The 21,048-nt window shown below is 45.4% G+C and overlaps 1 protein-coding gene and 1 long non-coding RNA gene across 6 annotated transcripts in view; one reads left to right on the forward strand and one right to left on the reverse strand.

The window, feature by feature from the left end:
- Positions 1-16,082, reverse strand: part of Evi5l (ecotropic viral integration site 5 like) — a 42,454-nt gene extending 26,372 nt beyond the window's left edge. For 2 of the 5 annotated variants that reach the window (XM_076923751.1, XM_076923748.1), the window contains exons 1-2: positions 15,845-16,045; positions 10,803-10,872 (exon numbers count right to left, since the gene is read on the reverse strand). The gene's annotated coding sequence lies outside the window, so the exon portion shown is untranslated. Of the gene's footprint in view, positions 1-10,802; positions 10,873-15,844 lie in introns of all 5 variants that reach the window. The other 3 variants (XM_076923750.1, XM_076923749.1, XM_076923752.1) reach the window with 3 other exon arrangements.
- Positions 16,083-16,934: 852 nt separating this feature from the next.
- Positions 16,935-20,216, forward strand: LOC143438147 (uncharacterized). Its single transcript, XR_013107172.1, has 2 exons — positions 16,935-17,174; positions 18,529-20,216. It is a non-coding gene; the product is annotated as an uncharacterized LOC143438147 (long non-coding RNA).
- Positions 20,217-21,048: the final 832 nt, after the last annotated feature.

The following is a 21,048-nucleotide window of genomic DNA, read 5'->3' on the forward strand; positions in this document are numbered from 1 at the left end:
GGTGTGCGTTGATATAGAACAGTGTGTTTAAAGCCTGGCTTTCTGTCAATGAGTTGTGTGATTTTTAGGGTACTCACTGAACTTCTCCTGTCTCTAGAGACTAGGGTCCTTCAAAGGGATGGTTGTGAACCAAGCACATTACATATAGCATATGACATATTTGTCCATCAATGTAGGACATTATTATCCATCCTGTGGCCAGAGCTGTAGGTCTTGCTGAGAGCTGGGGTTCCTAGGGTCTGTCATGGCATGTAGGGGTTGGGGCAGAGTTGGCATTTTCCTTGTAGGAAGCATTTCTAGGATCATAAGATGCTTTGGAATGGGCTGAGAAAATGGCTTAGTGGATAGATAATACACATGTCAGTGAAGATGTGAGCTTGGATTCCTACAGTCTACCTAAATCTGGACATAGTAGCACATACACTTTTGTAATCTCAGCCCTCCTTCGGTGAGATGGGAGGCAGACACAGGAGAATCACTAGAAACTTGTGGGCCAACTAGCTTGGTGTACAGAGTGGCTACCAACAGGAAACTCAGACATCCTAGGTTATCCTTAAGACCTCCAAATGCACAACATAGTACATGCATACTTGTACTCACAAACATGAACATACACATACCCACAGAAACATGCATTAAAAATAGAAAAAAAGAAAAGGCTCTGGAGGGGAAGGTGGAGACTGGAGAGCATATTCGTTTTGTCTAGCTGTATTTCCTCTTGGTGAACCTACCCGTATGCAGAATCTGAGAACCTAGAGCTGAAGAGGCAGAAAGAAATCTCTGCTCCCGACTTCTGATTACATAGCATGGTACCTTCACCCTTGTCTACCTCCTTCTGTGCTCCATGCCAGAAGTCTGTTCTGTGTTCCTGAACCCAACCTGACCCAATTCTGACTCATGGCCACAGAAAGGGCCTCACATGGTCCCTGCAGAGGTAACATCTGATTCCTTAGGTAGTAGGGAACAGACACAATCTGAGAGAACACTGTTCATCTGTCTGCAGTAAGCACCTTTTTATAGTGCCCAATCAATTCCAGGGCTCCCAGGTAAGCTGGATTTCACCTTAGTCCTAAGTTTAGTTCTGGACCTCTCTCCACTGAGGCCTTATTGTGGTGGATTTTGGGGTTTCATAGAGCTCTCATTTCATCTTTTGAGGATCTCAGAACTGCCCCCCTCCTCAGGAACCTGGCTCCCTTCAGGACAAGGACAGCCCTCAGGGCTCCCCCAACTCTATCGGGGAGCAGAAAACTCTGGATTTTGGGTTTCGTGTGTGTGTGTGTGTGTGTGTGTACACTTGCATATGGAGTCCTGAGTGTGTGTGTGTGTGTGTGTGTGTGTGTGTGTGTGTGTATGTGTGTGTGTGTACACTTGCATATGGAGTCCTGAGGTCGAATTAGCCTCGTCAGGAATCATCCTTGATCATTCTTCCACCTTATTCATTGATGTGGCATCTGTCAAGCAAAACCCAGAGCTTGTGAGCTGAAGTACAAGCAGACTGCCACCACCCGGCATTTATGTGGGTTCTAGGCATTGGAACAGCAGTCCTAAAACTCGTACAGCAGGCACTTTAATCCCTCCCCAGCCCAGGGTTATAGATTTCAATGAGTTCCAGGCTGGCTGAGGATCACCAGTTCCAAAGGTTTTTAAGCAGTTATAAACTGCTGAACTAGCAGTTAATCATTTCAGGGAGGGAAGCGGGGGAGAAAAGGAAGGAGGGAGGGAGGGAGGAAGGGAGGAGAGAGAGAAAGAGAGAGAGAGAGAGAGAGAGAGAGAGAGAGAGAGAGAGGGAGAGAGAGACAGAGACTGAGACTGCTATAGGACCTCCTGCAGTGTCAATCTGTGGCTAGACAAGGCTGTGTCTACAAAGTGCCAAGGGAGAATGATCTTTGTAAGCAGAGCTAGCCTCCAGAACTGGGAGGACATGGAAAGAAAAGGCAGTGGAGGCAGGATGAGGGCTCCAGAACTACTGCTGAATTTGGGGAGCATTGAGAGCTCAGGGCAAAGGCACCTATGGATAATGAGGTAGTCTGGGATTACCTAGTACCTGCTAAGCAGAGAGGATCCAGCCTCAGGATGGGCTCCACCCACTTCTCTTCATTCATACACTTTCACACACATACATACTCATACTCTGATATACACATATTCACACATACATGTACATACAGTCTCACCTACTTGGACATACATTCATACATACTGAAACACATATACAACACATACACACATACTCAGATTTATACTCCTGGGGTATATATGTACTCCTTCACACTCAGACATACACATACACACAGGCTACTAGTCACACATATTCTCTTGAAGTTTATCGATATTCACACTCTAACTCATCAGCTTTGTGGGCCTATGGCATGGCTGGTGGGGTTCTCTTGATAGGTTTAATAGAGGTGGGAAGACCCACTGTGGGACTAAGAGAAAGTGAGTAAAGCACTACAGCCAATTGCTCTCTGCTTCTAGATTGTGAACTCAATGTGCCCCCACAATTTCTACTGCTGTGACCACTCAGAGGGCTGAGTAAACATGGTGCTGGTGGCCAATGATTGTGAAGGATAGAAAAGCCCAGGTTTTAAGTGTCTCTGAGTTCCTCTTCCTCTTCCCTCTCTGGCATTTGGGCACTGCTAGCCATCGTTTCTTTTTCTTGAAGCCCTTTCCTATCTAGTTAATAAAGAGAGTCTCCTGCTTCTCTTCCTACCTCTTTGGCCAGGGCATCTTAGTCACCTGTGTGTCATCTCTCCCTCTATAACCTTGTAATGGTGTCTTGTAGCCTGAGCTGGTCTCAGACTCACTGAGTAGCCAAGGATGTCTTTGAACTCCTGATCTCTCTGCTTCCATCTCCTAAAGGCTGTGATAACAGGTCTCTGTAATCTTTAATTTTGCCTAGTTTATACAGTGACAGAATCTAAGATTGTGTGCGCGCTAGGCAGATAAATCCCCAGTGCACTCTTAAGGTTTATTTTAATTTTATTTTTAAAGATTTATTTTCTGTGTATGAATGTTTATTGCCTGTATGTAAGTTTACCACATGTGTGCCACTGGATCTTCTAGAACTGGAGTTAAGGATGGTTGTGAGCTACCATGTGGGTGCTGAGAATAGAACCCGAGTCCTCTGCAAGAGCATCCAAAACAGCATCTCTCCAGCGCTATGGTTAGAGTCTAACAAGCTAATGTAGGCGAGACTCTCATCTCCTGCTTTTTCTCTCTACCCGTGGTTAGCCAAGATTGCCAGCTGGCCCTCAACAGCTTCATCATTCCTCAGCTCCTTCACAAGGTTTGGTGACCTCTCTCTCTAAGGCAGGAGCCACTCTTGATCTTCCTGGTAAGAAACAGTCACCCAAAATGCATATGATAGATCCAGATGAATGCCCAGAATGGAACAGCCAGAGAGTTTCTCGAAGTAATAAGGTACAGCAGGATCCAGCAGTTCCCACTAGAGGTTACCCACCCATGTAAGTGTACATGCTCGTGTTCGTAGCAGTGTTGCTCACATTGGCTACAAAGTACAGATGATGTAAGTGCCCATCAATGGATGAATGCATCAACAAAGACACACACTGGAATATTACTTAGCCACAAAAAGGAATGATATACTGACATATACTACATGGGTGAATGTTAATGTTCAGTTAGAGACGCTAGTTACAGGTTGTTATATTTACCCTTAAATATGCAGATTCGAGGAATATAGAGTGTCAAGAAATGGATTACTTCTTTCCAGGGGTTGAGACAGCAGGCCAAATGGAATGATTGCCTAGAGGGTGCGGGTGCCTACAATTAGATTATGGTGATGGCATTACAACACTATGCATGTGGTAAACTTTAGGTGAATAATTTTTATTGTATAAATTACATCTCAATCAAAAAGATGAAGGGTAAGGCAGACTGCAAAGGAACTAAGGCACAGAGGCCAGAAGGTAGGGCTTAGTGGTGCAGGCCTGTAATCACAGCTACTCAGGAGACCAATATAGGAGGACTACAAGTTCAAGGCCATGCTGGACTGAAGAGTTCAAAATTGCTATTGGCTATACAATGAGTTCCAGGTCAGCCTGGGAAACGTGATACCTTGACCCAAAATTTAAAAATGATAAAAGAAGTGGGAATGTAATTCAGTGGAGGATACTTGCCTAGCATGCATGAGGTCCTGTATTGGAAAAAAAACAAAAACAAAACAACCCTCAGTACTGAGAAAGAAAACAAACAAAACAAAACAAAGTTGGAAAAGGGATGGAACACCAAAGGAAGTCAAACAATCCTGCAGTAATCAGAGCCTTCTCTTTTAGGGATTGTGAACTAGGCTGAGATTTTGGAAAGGCCCCTTTGGCCTACTGTATGTAGTTTAATCCAACACATTCTGTCTTCCTCCTTCCCTCTCTATTCTTTGTGTTTTGTTTACAAGTATCATCACTACGATCAATTTTCTATGGTACTGAGGATAGAACCCAGGGCCTGGAGCATTCTGGGTGAGCATTCTGCCAGTGGAGCTGAGGTCCTGGTCCAGCTGAGAATTCCTTTTTTTTCAATAAGACATATTTAATTAATCAATTAGCGGTGTAGATATGTATGTGCCACAGCATGCATGTTAAGGTGTGAGGACCATTCAGGAGATTAGTTCTGTGCTCCATCATGTACATTCCTAGGACTGAACTAAGTTTGTCATGTTTGCTAGTAAGTGCTTTTACCTACTGAGTCATCTCTCCTGAAACATTCTTTTTTCATTTCTTAGATTCATTTTATGTGCATGAGTGCAAGGCCTGCATGTATGTATGTGTACCTGGTACCCTCAGATGTTAGAAAAGGGTGTTGTATTCTCTGGAACTGGAGTTAAGGATGGTTGTAAGCCATCATGTGAATGCTGGGAACTGAACTTGGAAAAAACAATAAATGTTCTTAACCACTGAAACGTTTCTCTAGCCCCCACTTAAGCATGCTTACTTATGAAGCCTTTCTGTCAATCTTGTTCTACCATCCTAAATTTTTTCCCCTGAAAATACACTCACACATTAGCCCGATATACACGCTTCCTCCACGTGTGTGTGTTTGCACATGGGGAGGGGGATGAACTTGTATGCACTAGGATTCATGCAGAGAGCAGAGGTTGGTGGCATCTTCAGTTGCTCACGTTGTAGATAGAGCCAGGAACTCTCACTTGGACTCAGAGTTCATCTACATTGCTAGCCTACCTAGAGAGAATTAAAGGTGGGCTATAAAACCCATCAGGCACAAGGTGGGTACCAAGGATCTGACCTCCAGTCCTCACACATGGCACATGTCTTAACCACCGAGCTGTTTCCCCAGCCCCCTACATAAATTTTGTGCCAATGGCTTCTGTCCTTGCCTGTCTTACTACGATCTGAGGACAGAGCAGTATCTTAATTTTATGCTCTAATCCCTTAATGTACAATTAGCATTTGGCAGGTGCTCAGTAAACATTTGTTGAGTGAATCAAGACAAAAATTCCCATGTGGTTCAGAGAGGTGATCAGGGTCAGCAGCAATAGTAACCTCATAAGGATATCATATGCCCTTGACAGGAGGTGACAGGGAAGGGCGCTTTAATTCTGTGTTTTTTTTTTTTTTTTTTTTTTTTTTTCTCCATTGAAGTCATTGTCTTTCTCTAACTACGAGAGAAGAATGCCAGAGAGGTCCTGATGAAGGGACACTGTATGAAATATCCGCCAGCTCTTGTCTGTGAAGGTCATCAGAAACAAGGGCATTACAAGGAAGTTCCATAGCCCATGGGAGCTAGAGGAGATGTAATAACTAAATATCATAGAGGCAAAAATGGACACTAGAGGTAGGTAGGGAGATGGATCAATGGGTAAAATCCTTGCTGTGTATGTGTTTGAGGACCTGAGTTTGAGTCCCCTGAACCCTTGTAAAGCTGGAGAAGTAGTGCATGACTGTAATCCCAGCATACCAGTGGCAAGACAGGAGGTAGAAAGATGAGAATCCATAGCAGCTCTCAGGCCCAGCCAGCCTAACAACACGGGGCCATGTCTCAAACAATATGGATGGTGTGGTCAGATGCTGCAGGCTGTCTTTTGACTTCCACATGCAGAAAATGATGCATGCCTAAACACATATGTCATACAGACATATACATACACTGATCCAATAAACAAAAAATGTGTATTAAAAATTTAGAGTGTTGGACTGGAGAGTTTGCTCAGCAGTTAAGAACTCTTGCTGCTCTTCTAGAGGACTTGAGTTAGGTTCCTAGTACCCAGGTCAGTCGGCTCTCAACAGCTTGCAACTCCAGCTCTAGGGGACCTGATATCCTCTTTTGGCCCTTCAGGTATCCATATGCTCACTCACGCACACAAATTTAAACAGATTCACATACACATGGATAAAAAATAAAAATCTTTAGGGACTGGAAAGATGGCTCAGTAGTTAATAACATGTACTGCTCTTTCATACACATACACACTTGCACACTAAATAAACAAAAATCCAATAAGGCCATCCTTGGTCACATAAGGAATCCAAATCCATTCTGGGCTACAAGAGATCCTATCTCAAAAAACCCCACCCAAAATTATAAAAATAAATTATACACATTTTATATATATATGCTAATATATTTTTTATTTCTGGTACTCATGATCAAATCAAGAACTTCATGCTAGACAAGTTATCTACTACTGAATTACATCCCCAACCTCACAGAATATTGTTCAAAAAAGATTGTGTACAAGGGTAGTTAGAAAAATAAAGAACAGAATAAAGAATATTAGAAAATAAAGAAGCACCACACTGGTAGGGAGAGGGTTACTCACTGGCTGGTACCCCAGTTTTATCACCAGAAGAGGATTTGAACTTTGTTTCCTCTTTCCAGTCTTTGCCCTAAGGTCACCCATGATGCTTCTGCCTTATCTACATTTTTATTTTAAAAAACAATATATAGTTAAAATATATGTCTATTATATTTAACATATAACAAATATAATATATATGAGCCAGGGATGTGGCTCAGTTGGCAGCATGCTTGCCTAGCATGTATGAAGCCCTGGGTTCCATCCCCAACACCACAGAAAACCAGGTGTGTAGGCTAAATGGATGGCTCAGTGGTTAAAAGTACTTACTTCTTAACCATGAGGATCTGCGTTCTGATCCCAGCACCCATAAAACAAGCCAGAGTGATGCTGCTTATTCCAGTAACCGCAGTGTTGTAAGGTCCAGAAATAAGATTATTGCTGGATTTACTAGATGCTAGTCTAGTCTAAAAATATGGGCTCCAGGTTCAGGGAGAGACCCTGCCTCAAAAGAATAAGAGAAAGACCCTGATTCCTTTTTCTGGCCACTGTAAACATGTACATTTGTGGTATGTGCATTTGCACAAATGTCCCCTTCCACAAAATCAGACATGGTGGTTTATGCCTGTCATAGGAATTAGAGGCAGGAAGACCAGGAGTTCAAGGCCAGTTTCAGCTATATAGGGAGATTGATGCTAACATAAGAGCCTTTCCTATCTCAAAACCAAAACCAAAACCAAAAAGCAAAAAAACAAAACAACAAACCCCAACCCAAGCCAACCCCAAAACAAAGGTGGGCATGGTGGTGCACACCTTTAATCCCAGCACTCAGAAGGCAGAGGCAGGAGAATCTCTGAGTTTGAGGCCAGCATGTGTGGGTCCATGTTCTGCCTGGCAGGTGGGGTGTGGCCGCTGCCATAGGGTACTGGGCTTTAGCGAAGTGCTGAGACATGGCTCAGGGGTAAGAAAATACAGTCTAAGATGGAGGAGGTTGAAGCTGGGGTTCCCTGACTCCTAGGCATCTAGTTGCCACTGGGCTGCTACACAGAAGAGTAGGGAATGAAGGATCTGCAATGAGGTTGGGACTGGGTACTCCCAAACTCCTGGACGTCCAGGTCCACTGAGTTTTGAGCAGTTGAGAGCAGAGTCAGGGGCCCGCAGTCTGAGGACTATTCTGGGGCTGGGAGAAATGGGAACTTTGGCTTAGCTCATCAGCGGAAGTCCTTAGCTTGGTGGTACTTGTCTGGAAGTGCAGAGAGGCCTAATACAGGAGACTTAGGCTGCAGCTCTATAGGAGGAAGGCTTCCTTCATGCTCCTCACGGTGGTTCTCAATACTGTTTATTGACTGTTCATGGTGGAAAATGGATGCATACCAACTCCCTAGGGTGGACCAGAGATTAAATACCTTTTGTAGGGAGGAATGTCTGAGATGGGAAGCTTACTGGTTAAACTTTCAGGACCTATAGATACCTCATTAGCATGGAGAACTCTGTTCTGGGCTACATGACCAACATGGCAAGTGTGGACAGGTGTTCCAGGCCAGGAATCTGGCAGGGAGCAGGAAGCTGCCTACATTCTCAGGTGGGTGTCTGGGAGCCGGGGACTCTGAACCTGATCAACCTACCAAGTTTCCTGGCACAGTCCACTGTCTCACAAGCATGGTCTACAATGGCTAGGGCTACACAAAGATACTGTCTCAAAACCCAAAACAAAACAAAATGATCCAGACAGAAATGATATACATAAAACTCTGAGTGCAGCTGGTAAATCTGAATGAGTACTTGGTAATTCATGGTCATTGTTTTTCAGCACAGTGAGCCAGCCAGCCTATATGGGCAACTTCTATGGAGTGCATGACATTATGAAGAGAAATAAAGACTCCAAATTCCCTTTTGAAAAATTTGAATTGAAACTGAATTGAAAACTGAAAAAAAATCTCATTTCAGATCCCCTCCCTTCCATGATCACCACAAACATAAATTCAGTTCAGGATCTAAAGCTTTGGAATGGTGCTACCTGTCCTCAATTTTCCCAAACTGCAGACCATCATTGCTGTGGCTGTCCCCAAGTCCTGGAGCAATAGTATGGCTGGGTTCTAGATCCTTTTGTTTGGCAAAGAGTAGGCTATATAGTTCCTGGGGTAACAAGGACAACATTGGGGATTGCTTTCTTCTTATTTTAATTTTTAGCTGTTTTAAATTTTCTTCTCTTCTTCCTCTCCCTTGTCCCCCTCCTCCTCTTCTTGAGATAGAGATCATAGGTAGCCCTTGTTGGTTTCAAGCTTGACAGATAAATGAGGATGATCTTGAACTCCTAATCCTCCTGCCTCCACTTACTGAGTGCTAAGATGACAGATATAGACCACTAAACAGGTTAGTTTTAAATGTCGGTTTGCTGTAACCTAGAATCACCAGGGAGGAGTGTCTCAATTGCAAAATTGTCTAAATCAAGTCAGCCTGTGGGCATATCTATTGGGGACTGTCTTGACTGTTAAATGACAGAGCCCACTGTGGGTGACACCATTCCCTATGCTGGGCTCTGGAATGTATGAGAGTAAAGAAATCTTGCTGAGTAAAAGTAAGCAAGTAGGCAGCATTGATACTCTCTGCTCTTGATAGTCATCTAAATTCCTGCTTTGACTTCCCCAAAATGATGGGCTGTAACCTGGAATGGTAAGCCAAAATAAACCCTTCCTCCTTCAAGTTATTTTTGATTGGGGTATTTTTCAAAAATTCATTTTATTGCCAGGTGGTGTTGGTATAGCCTTTAATCCCAGTCCTTGGGAGGCAGAGGCAGAAGTATCTCTGAGTTTAAGGCCAATTTAGTCTACAGAGTTCCAGAATGGCCAGTGCTACACAGAGAAACCCTAACTAAAACTAAAAAAACAAACCAAAAAACATTTTATTTTTATTTATTTGGGGTTTTAAAGTGTTAGGATTAAAGGCGTGTGCTACCATGCTCAGTGAAATTTTATTTATTTATTTATTTATTTATTTATTTATTTATTTATTTGCTTTTTTGAGACAGGGTTTCTCTGTGTAGCCCTGCCTGTCCTGGAACTAACTCTGTAGACCAGGCTGGCCTCGAACTCAGAAATCCACCTGCCTCTGCCTCCCAAGTGCTGGGATTAAAGATGTGCGCCACCACTGCCCAGCTGAAATTTTATTTTTAATTATGTGTACTTGTGTCTCTGTGTGGGTGTATGTATGTGAATACAGGGACCCTTGGAGGGTACCAGAAAAGGGTGTCAGATCACCAGAGTTGGTGAGTTGTGAGTCCCTCAACATGGATGTTGGGAAGTGAACATGGTTCCTGTGCAGAGCAGAAGGTACTATAATTGCTGAACTATCTTTCAAACTTCTGGCCAGGGTACTTTATCCCAGCAATAGAAATGAAGCTAGAACAGCCATTAAATCTGGTTTTTATAGTGCTGGGGATTGAACCCAGGGCTTTGTGCATGCCAAGCAAGCATTCTACCAATGGTGCTACATACCCTGTCAGTTCTACCCATTTCTTAAAGATGTTCTGTAAACTTCCATATTCTTGCAGGGTGGATAGTTATTCTAGATCTTTTGGCTGACAATTGAAACCTCCTCCTACACTCCTTTAGTGATCCAGGGTATCATGACATTTTAATCTGTAAACAGGGCTAATCATAGTACCTGACCAACACTTTCTCACCCCTCCCCTCTGTCTTCCTCCCTCCTCCCCCATTCTGTATTATTACCACTCAGACTTTTGTCCTGTGTTTAGGATGGGCAGTGGCCTATATTGATTCTCTGTTGGATAGACAGTTCCTTGAGGGTAAAGACTGTCAAGGCCACTGTGGCCCCCACAGTCCAGTGCAAATTTCCCCTTAGTGGTGATGATCTTTAAGGACTAAACACTATAAAACTATAATCACTATTATTGGTAATAACAGGAGCAGTAACAGCAACACACCTTCAGGTGAAAACCTAAGGGTGGACCATTATGACCTACAAATTCTCATCTGACCTAAAAAAAAAATAAGTTTATGTTGTGTGTCCTTACCAGTTTATTTTCTGCCACTGTAACAGGTTCACTTGGGGGCAAATTTCTTCATTTTCTTTATTGTAATGACCTTGAAAATGACAGAGGAAGAACATCAAAGCCCTTTCACAAGGGCTTCCTGTGGCAGGTGCACAGATGGAGATATATTTCTCTGTCATCTGTGCCAGCTTCCTGAGCTTGTTGAGCTGGATGGTGGGCACAGGTGAGGCAGATTGGCCTTACCAAGCATTACCTCTACCTAAGGCAGACAGATCTGACCTCTTTCTGTTTCAGAAATGGCTGAGGGAAGGAAGCCCATTAGCTTGTAAAATCAAACATATTTTACTGAGAAACTGCTATGTGAATCTGGGATTCACCTGTGAAAAAAAACAGGTTGTATGGGAGACAGGTATCAGTGAAGACTTCATGGGGGTTCTGGGGAGATGCTCCAAAGATAACGTGTTTGTTGTAAAAGTAGTATTTGGACTCACAGAATGATAAGCAGGAGGGGCTGGAGAAATGGTTCAGTAGTTAAGAACACTGGCTGTTCTTGCACAGGTCCAGGTTCAATTCCCAGAAGCCACACTGACACTCACAACTGTCTGTAACTCTAATTTCAGAGGATCTAATGCCCTCTTTTAGCTGTGGGCATTGCACAAAATGCATAAACATACATGTAGGCCAAACAGGGATACACATAAAAATTATTAAAAAAAAGCAGAGAAGGGATGGTGGCTATTTGTAATTCAAGCATTTGGGAAACAGAGACAGGAGATCTCTAGGGAAGCTGGCTAGCTAGACAAACTGGAGAGCTGCAGGTTCAGCAAGAGACCCTGTGCTAGCAGATGAAAGTAGAGAGCAATAGAGGAAGATACTCTGCCCTCCATAGGAACATGCACACAACTGCATGTTCACAGACACTTGTGCCCATGTACAGAACATACAAGTATACCATACATACATATATACATACATACATACATACATACATACATACATACATACATACAGGCAAACCACAGCTACTTAATGATCCTATTTTATAGGGCTAGGGAGATAGTCAAGTACTTTCCATGAAAGCATGAGCACTTGAGTTCAAGGCCTAGCATCCATGAAAGAAGCCATGCACAGTGGTGTGTGCTTGTAATATCAGTGCCAGGGAAGTAGACGCTGGAGGCTCCCTGGGGCCTAGTGAGAGACCTATTTTTTTTTTTTTTAAAGTCCCCTCCATCCCCTGCCAAGATAGGGTTTCTCTATGTAGCCCTGGCTGTCATTAAACTGGCTCTGTAGAACAGGCTGGCCTTGAACTCACAGAGATTCTCTTGCCTCTGCTTCTTGAGTGCTGGGACTAACTATCATGCACCAACCACCACCCAGCTTTCAAAAAACAAGGTGGACAGTGTCTGGAGAGATGGCTCAGTGGTTAAGAGCACTGGCAGCTCTTGCAGAGAACTAGGGCTCGATTCCCAGTAGCTACATGGCAGCTTCCAACAGATCCTGAGGACTGACCCTTGGACTCCACATGCACATGCACACATGTGTGTTCACTCATATGTGAAATATCCACATACACCCACCACGTCACCTACAAACAAAAGATTTCACAAGCACATGGATACATGCAGAGAACAGACAGTAAAGTGCAGGCAAAATATGCCAAAAGGGCATTGGAAATGTTCCTCTGGGGGATGGGTATCTTCTCTCAACAACTTCTTTCTTTCGGGTGCTTGATTTTGGCTTTCCTGGAGATGATATGGATGTACTTTCCCCAATCTTCCTAATTTCAGATCCCTTTTTGACCATGAGTGCCTGATGGTGTGTACTGTCATATGGACCACATTTGGTACACTTTGAAGTATTTGGTATACCTGAAGGGTAAAGCTCATCCATCCCTGTCACACCTTCCTGGATGTCCTAGGGATGCATTGGTCCTTTCTCAGAGCTCTTACAGCAGCACAGTGTAAGTAATTCTGTCTCCTGCATTCCTACTGCAGCAGCAGCAGCATGTGATAGCAAAGGCACACACTAGAACACTGGCTCCTTCAGGTTGCTCAGAGGATTAAATGAGATGATATGCAAATGATGTTCGGCATAGTGAACACAGGCATGAACTCAATCTATGCGTGCTTCTGGGTCCAACTCTTCTTCAAGCTGGCTCTGCAGGCTTTAGATACAGGACACCTAAGTCAATCCTCTGCGCACAGTGGGGTTATCACCCATAAACATTGACATTCTATTCTACAAGGAGACATGTTTCTGATCTACCAGTACCTATCAAAGCACAGACACAAAAGACAATGTATCCATATCCGCAGGCTACAGCAAAGCTGTGTTGGTTCTACTAAAAAACTTGAAGCTTTCTGGTACTTTCTATAGAGTTCACAGTCTATCCCAGGGGCTATTTCTACCCTGCTGTGTCCATTTGTGCAAAGTCCCCTGGGGAGTGGGAGGAGGTCTTGCAGCTTCCCATGTGCCACATGACCTTCAAGCCTTTCCATGCACTCTTGTTTTCAAATGGACATGATAAACTTCTATTTCATGTCCATCAGGATGGCTGGCCAGTAGTTCCCCATGTCCTCAGTCCTTCCAGGAGACCCCGCATGACTACAAGTCCCACAACAGACCTTTTTTCTTCATTCTTTCAGCCCTGATTTAAGCCAGCTTCCTTCAAGATGGCTAAGTCCTTCATATCTGGCTACTATCCACTGAGGACAGGAATCATCAGGGCCAGTGATGGTACCAACTTTGCTAGGTGTGTGTGGGGTCTATTCTGCTAAATCCCACCGTTCTCTTTTTTACTGCTCCCAGGAAACACTCAAGGCCACACCTTAATCTAACTGACTCCCTTGCAGCACAGAGTACTACTGTTCTAAGAGCTTATCCCCCCAACCCCTGTTTTCCAGATGGACAAGTTGAGGCTCTAAGCCAAGATGATTTTTTTCCCCAAATCTGCCCAGAATTTGTTTATAAATATTCTACAAGGAAACCTAGGCTTTTTGTCCGGATTTTTCCAGGCATAACTAAATGCTTGTTTGGAGCTGGTTTGTTCTGGATTCTCTTTACACTCTGTAGTCCTACAAACTATAGCCAGTTCTGCAGTCTCCTCTTTCCTCTGTCTTGTGCCTTAGTTTTTGTGCCAGGGCCAAGCCACCTGTGATCCCTTCCAAACCGCCACAGTCAACTGCAGGAACCCAGAGGGAACCCACAGGTGGGACCCTAGGATGGGAGCTGTGGGGTAGAATTGGTGGGAAAACCAATACAATACAGCCACGAAAGGGTGAGGGATGTGAGGAGTCTGGCTCCATGACAGACTGGCTGAGAGTGGTGTATGTGGGGATGAGGATGTCAAGCAGAGTATTCGTCCTTTCAACATTTCCCCCCAAGTCCTCTTCACATTTTTTCCCCTTCTGAAAATATTCATTAGAGAGGTGCTTGCTCTTGGCAGGTCTGACCCAGTCTGAGCAGGTCTCAAATGCTAGGAGGAAGCTGTTTTATTTTGACCAAACATTGGTGGTGGGTAAAAGAACTCACAGGGCTCTCAGAAACTGGCCTTGTTGAGCACCTTAGATGGCAGCACAGTTTAGATCATCAGAGGCCAGCAGATGCCATAGGCTCAGGGATGATGCTGGTCCTACCAGTCTGGTCAGACTTTAGGATTGGGGCCAGGAGCAGCTGGAAGATCTCACTTCCCATGGTATGTGTAGGGTGTGTGTGTGCGGCATTGATGTGGAAATGGGCAGTGGTTCCTTTTGGGACACTGGTGTAGAAAAGAATGTCCTTCCTATTAAAAAGAGTAAGGCAGGGAGAGACCTGGGGGGGGGGGGGAGATTTGTGGTAGGTAGATTCTAGGCCCTGACACTCCCTGGAGTCCCAGTGTAGTCCCATCTCAAAGTGAATAGGGTGGAAGGGACAAGCTAGGTGCTGGGGACAGCTTGTCACCTCACAATCTTCTGTCTTTTGTCTGGGTTAAGAGGTCTGTTTCTGGTACTGGGCTCAAGGAGGTGTGTAGAAGTTCTCAGGTGTGTGTGTGTGTGTGTGAGAGAGAGAGAAAGAGAGAGAGAGAGAGAGAGAGAGAGAGAGAAAGAGAGAGAGAGAGAGAGAGAGAGAGAGAGAGAGAGAGAGAGAGAGAGAGAGAGAGAAAACACTCACGGGCCTGGGTCTGTGTTGGGCCCCTAGGTTCCTGTATGTTTAGGGGTATCTAAATGACCCCACTCTGTGTATCTCTCAGAAAGATGAATGGGGAGGGTGTGTCTATGGGGGATGGGATTCAGCATTATCTTTTGGGAAGTCCTAGTGTTCATTTCTTCAGGAAGATGCAATCTAGGTGGCTCAACACCAGCAACAGTGTAGGGTCCTCTCAGAAGACTAGAAGTGGTTTTTTTTTTTTTTGTTTTGTTTTTGTTTTTTGCTTTTTTTGTTTTGTTTTGTTTTTTTTTTTTTAAGTGGAGCCCTTGAATAGGAGGGGTGCCAAGTGAACAGGCTGAGCTGATGTCTCTGGATTCAGTTGGGAATCTTTCCATTTAAGAGGCGAGGCATGGGTTTCTGTGGAGTCAGAAGGAAAGAGTATAGGGCTCTGATCTTGTTCTCCTTGGAGAGATGAGGGTGTAGGCCAGACACAGAAGGCAGGAAGCCAAGTGACGGGTTTAGGGGGACGGGGGACGTAAAGGCAAGAGATGTGCAGATGGGAGGGGTCCTTGGACTCGGGTTGTGGACCGGAGAGGGACGCTCATGGGGGGGGGTAGGTCTGCAGACTGGGGGATGGGAAAGCCTTGGACAGGTTCTTAGAGAGGAGTCCTGGGAAAGATGTACAGATGTCCTGAGCCTGTGAGGGGCATCGCGAAGAGACATGGGGTCCTATAAGCCCTGGGAGGGATCCTGAGGGGATCGGGAAGGAGGGTGGGCGGAGGCCGGAGTTCCAGGGTCCAGGGCTGGGAATGCCAAGGCTCCTAGCGCGGATTCTGGAGGCGAGGCGACCCCAGGTCACGCTCCTGGCTTGGCTTCCCCGCGGGGCCCCGCAGCACTGACGCCCCCAGGAGAAGAGGCCCGGTTCGGGGCCGTCCTACCTGCGCCGAGAGCGCCGCCATCGCCGCGCCGAGCCTCGCTGTCCCTGCGCTGCGTCGTCCGATGCCCCTACCCGCGGTCGCGTCTGCTCGAGGGTCCCGCAAACCCCGCGGCCCGGCCCCTTTCAATCAGCCACCCCCGGGGACCGCAGCCGTCGCCGGCTCCGCCACTGCCATTTCACCCGCTGACAGGAGCCGCTGCCCCGCCCCCCCAGCCCAGTCAACCAATTCACCGCCCCCTTAGGTCCTTGGCTCCGCCCACCGTAGAAGAATGACATGAGATCTGACCAATCCATAGCCAACCCATGAGGCGGACTCTGGCTACGGATCTCTGAGGAGAGGAGCAAATTGAAATGAGAGAATCTATGATAGACGTCTCATTTTGCCTATCAAAACAAGTAATAATATTGATTGACATCAAAACCACCAATAGCAATGGGCAAGAGGTGTGCCTCTGAAGGAAAGCTGCGGCCTTGAGCAACCCTTAGCTGAGGCACTAAGCCCCGCCCAGAGCTGGGATTTCTACCCAATCCTGAGAGGTTCTGAGACGTCCATTACTATCTGCTCTTCAAACCTCAGCCCTGGTAACTGTTGAGATGGGAGGGGTGTGCTATGAAAAAGATTGACATCTAAGTAGTCAGTGATCCTGATGGAAGGCGGGCTCTTGTATTTGACCAATGGTGTCATGAGACTGGGAATGAGGTTGGCATCCTGGGCGGTAGGACGTAAGGCCATGGGCTGAATGAAATGGAGGAGTTAATGAGAAGGCGTGTCCCAGTGCAAGGATAGGCGGGATCAGACAAGGGCCCCGGCTCCTGGCTTGGGTTTTAGAAGGGGCGTATCCAGAAAGCTCCTCTTCAGAGCTAGGATCTGTGTGGTGGCCGGTTGGTTAGGTCAGGTCCTATCCTTGCTGGTTGAATCTGGCATCAAAACTCCTTTACCTGCCCCAACCATTATCTCTCTGGGGGCGGGGCGGGGCAGGGCAGGGCGAGGATGGGGCATGGAGTGGCGAAGCGGGTGTCAGGTCTCCCTCCTTTAGGTCCAGAGCCACGCACGTGGGAGCTGCTTGTAAATGCTTGGAGAATGAATGAATGAGACCATGGTTGTTATGCCGACTCCTCCTCCTCCTCCTTTTTCTCCTATTCCTCCACTTTCTCCTCCCACTTTCTGATTTATTTATTTATTTATTTATTTATTTATTTATTGAGACAGAATCTCTTGTAGACCAGGATGGCCTCGCAGTTTTCTATGAAGCAGAGGATGACTTTGAACTCCAGATCTTTCCACCTTCACCTCCCAGTCACCACCTTGGCCGGATCCTAGATTCTTTTAAGTAAGTGAGGGCATAGACCATGTATGGGCCATCATTGACACCTAGCAAGACTTAATAAATGGATTACTCCAGGATGTGAATATGGGCCTTGAACAGGGCGGGGCACGGAAGGATGTGTCATAAAAGGAAAGGTGAGGTCATAGGTTCAGCAGGGGTAGTGGTTCCCCTCTGGAGGAGACTGCTGAGTAGTGGCGTACAGCCTGATTCATGAAAGGCTACAAAAAAAATTCAGCATGGTGGCTGAAGATAGGGAAACAGGAGGGGAAACAGAGAGGAGTCTATTCAGAGGAGGGAATGTCAGGATTTCTAATGTTTGAGATCTTAAACTTTTGTATAGTCAGGGCTTCTATTTGATAGTATTAGTAACAGTTGACATCGGTGTGGATTTAATTTTTTTAAAAAATTTTGTTATTTTTGAGATAGGGTCTCACCACAGCGCAAGCTGGCTTCCAACTCGCAGTGCAGTTTAGACTGAGAATTTTTCCTACCTCAGCTTCCAGAGTGCAGGGACTACTGATGTTTACTATGGTGTTGATCTCATACTTTTTAAAAAAAATCTATATTGCCCCATTAAAATTCTGAAGCTGTTAAGAAAATCTAAACTATTACTAAACACTCAGGTGTTTACAAACCTTCCATCCACATTCTTGTATTCCTTTCCTTCATCTAAAAAAAAAAAAAGTTCTTCTACAGCCAGTGTGTACATTGTTCTATTTAACAGCATCAAGTTGAATTCATTCTCCTACTGAGGATGTAGCTCAGTTGGCAGAGTGCCTACCTAGCATGCAAGAAGCCCTGGGTTTCATCCTCAGCACTTTGGAAAAAAGGTTACGGTGATAAACACCTGTAGTCCCCAGCACAGGGGAGGAAAAGACAGGAAGACACGTTCAAGGTCATTGTCAACTACACAGTGACTCTGAGGCCAGCCTAGGCTACATGGAAGCATGTCTCAAAAGAGGAGGGCCACTTAATGAGTTCGGTCAGGAGTTAGATTGATAATTGCTCTTATAGAGGACCTGAGTTCACTTCCCAGCACCCTCCTCTGGAGGCTTACAGCTACCTGTAACTCCGCTCTAGGATATCTTATGCCTCTTTTGGCCTCTTAGGGCAGTGAAATTATTTTGAAAAAAAAATTTAAAATCTATCTATCTATCTATCTATCTATCTATCTATCTATCTATGTTTGGTTTTTTGAGACAGGGTGGCACTATGTAGCCCTGGTTGTCCTGAAACTTGCCCTATACACAGGAGGCTGGGCTTGAACTCACAGGGATCTGCCTGCTTCTGCCTCCCGAGTGCTGTGACTAAAGGCATAGGCCACTGCCAACCAGCTTTTATTTTTTTTTTTTTTTAGAAATTAAAAAACAAATTAGTTCGATTTGTGTTCATGTCATCTGAAGAGGCTGGCAGGAGTAATTGGATCCTCTGCAGTTGGACGAGCTGCTGTGAGCTACCCTACAAGGATGCTGGGAAGTGAACAGGTTCTGTCGAATAGCAGCAAGTACTCTTAATCACCGAGCCACCTCTTTAGTCCTCTCAATTTTCATTTTGAATTGCTATAAGTAATTCTGGGAAATCTGAGGATGTAGCCCAATAGTAGAAAACTTGCTAAGCATATGTGAGACCAAAGACTTGATCCCCAGTGCCACAAAAACATTTTTTCCCCTTTTGAGACAGGACCTCATTTGGCCCAGGATGGTCATACACTTGCTAGGCAGGGATACCCTTGAACTTGTGATTCTCCCATTTCTACCTCCCAGGTGCTTTAATTACAGGCAATGCCACCAGTTAGGTTTTATATGGCGTGGGGCTTGAACCCACAGCTTCATACATGTCAGGCAAACACTATCCCAACTGAACCACACCCCCAGCCCAATTAATTTTTTTTATTGTTTTGAGATGCGAAGGGGGTCTATGTTCCCCAGGCTGGCCTGAAACTCCTGGGCTCAGGGGATCCTTTTGTTTCAACCTTTGAAACAGCAGGAGCTTTAGGTACATATCATGGAGCTCTCCATGTGCACAGTCATTTGTATCAGGAATACTGTGTTCTCCTAGCAGATCACTGCATCCGCACTGAGGCTTTCCCTGACTTGACTCACCCCAAATAGGGACTCCACAACAGACCACAGTAACAATTCTACTCAAGGACAGCTTGGTGAACCAATGAGTTTTTATTGGGGCTCCTTACATGAGTAGGGATGATTCAGAGGTGGCTGTGTCACCAGAGCAACATCCCAGAATGGGTGAGGACGGAGAAAGCTGCAGCCTGAGAGCTCTCTGCAGGACTTGCAGGTAATGCTGTACGTGAGTTAGAGCCCTTTCCTCTGCAGCAGGCGGTGTTACAGTGACCTTGGAGTAGGAACCCTGGTGAAACTTGTTCAATTTCAGCTTTCCCAGAGTTGTGACGTTTTCTTACTTCCAGAGTCTTGAAAGCCTCCTTCCTCTTTCCTGGAGGGAGGAAATGGCTGTGTAACAAGAGGATTATTTCTATACTCTCAGGCCCTGTAACATCTACATAGGATTCACTCACTAAAATCTCCATGTGTTTTTTGTTGTTTGGTTTTTATTTTCATGTGTATGAGTGTTTTGTCTGCATGTATTGAAGAGGTTAGCTCAGGAACTTTGGAAAGGTCATGGGACACTTGTCTCTCCAGATGGGAAAGGCTAATTGACCTTCCTTGGTCAGGGGACACTTGATCCCCCTGAAGGGAGAGGCTGATGAACACTTCTCAGACCACAGGGGAGGGAACCCACCTGTGGGTGGGAAAGGCCCAGAGCAGGAGGCACATTCTGCGGGACACACATTCCGAAGGACGGACCAACCCTTGCCACCTACAGACAAGGGAGATCCTTGCCACCTTGTTTCCTAAAGACCAATCAGTTTTAAAAGTGTCACTGTTTTGCCAATCACATTGTGCCTAATGGCTGCTGCCCTAAAAATTGTATAAAAACTGGCCAAATGGGCTGACCAGGGTCGCTGCCTCCTCTTTAGGTACAGGATGGCCCCAATGCATTGGAACAATAAATTCCTCTTGCTTTTTAGATTCCTGGCTCTGCGTGGTTCACTCAGAGGGTCCCCGGTAAGCTAAGCTCATCGAGTCTTACAGTATGTCTGTGCATCTTGTGTGTACCTGGTGCCCAGAGAGGCCACAAGAAAGCATTGGATTCTCTGGAACTGGTGTGTACAAATGGTTGTGGGCTGACCCGTGGGTGTTGGGAAATGAATTTGAGTCTTCTGGAAAAGGAAAATGTCTCTGTGCTGTGTGTGTGTGTGTGTGTGTGTGTGTGTGTGTGTGGTGTTTAGGTTGCAGGACACCTTTTAGTAGTTTTCTATTTCCACCATATGGATCATGGGATTAAACTCAGGTCCCCAGACTTATTAGTAAGCACCTTTATCCACCAAAGTATTGTGCTGGACCCTACTTTTAATTAAAAACAATTTTTTGGAATCAGGATTGTAACTTTGATTTTTTAAGGTCTATTTTAAATGATGCTTTAGTCTCCCTTTTAGCCCACCACCCACCGGAGATAGTGGGGGTGGGGGGGAAGGATATGGGGGAAGTAGACTTGTTTAGAAAGGTTCTTTGGAGCAACTCCCATCTGTGTTGTCAGTTCATAGGTTACGGCAGCTCAGTCCACTCACAGACATTTCATGGATACATCAGCAGTCCAGTTCAGTAGAGTCAGGTTAGCAACCATGGTGACATGACCTAGCAGAGTCAGTCAGGCCTCAGTCTTGGCACAAGTCAGCAGGATGGATCAGAAGGGATGCTTGGAGAAGTTTTCGGCTGTGCCTCTCTCAGGGAAGCAAAGATCAGTGAAGAGACCCACAAACATTGCACAGCTAGCTCCATAAGCAAGCCAAGCTCAGCCT

This window comes from Arvicanthis niloticus, chromosome 24 (assembly GCF_011762505.2).
Source record: "Arvicanthis niloticus isolate mArvNil1 chromosome 24, mArvNil1.pat.X, whole genome shotgun sequence".
NCBI lineage: Eukaryota > Metazoa > Chordata > Mammalia > Rodentia > Muridae > Arvicanthis > Arvicanthis niloticus.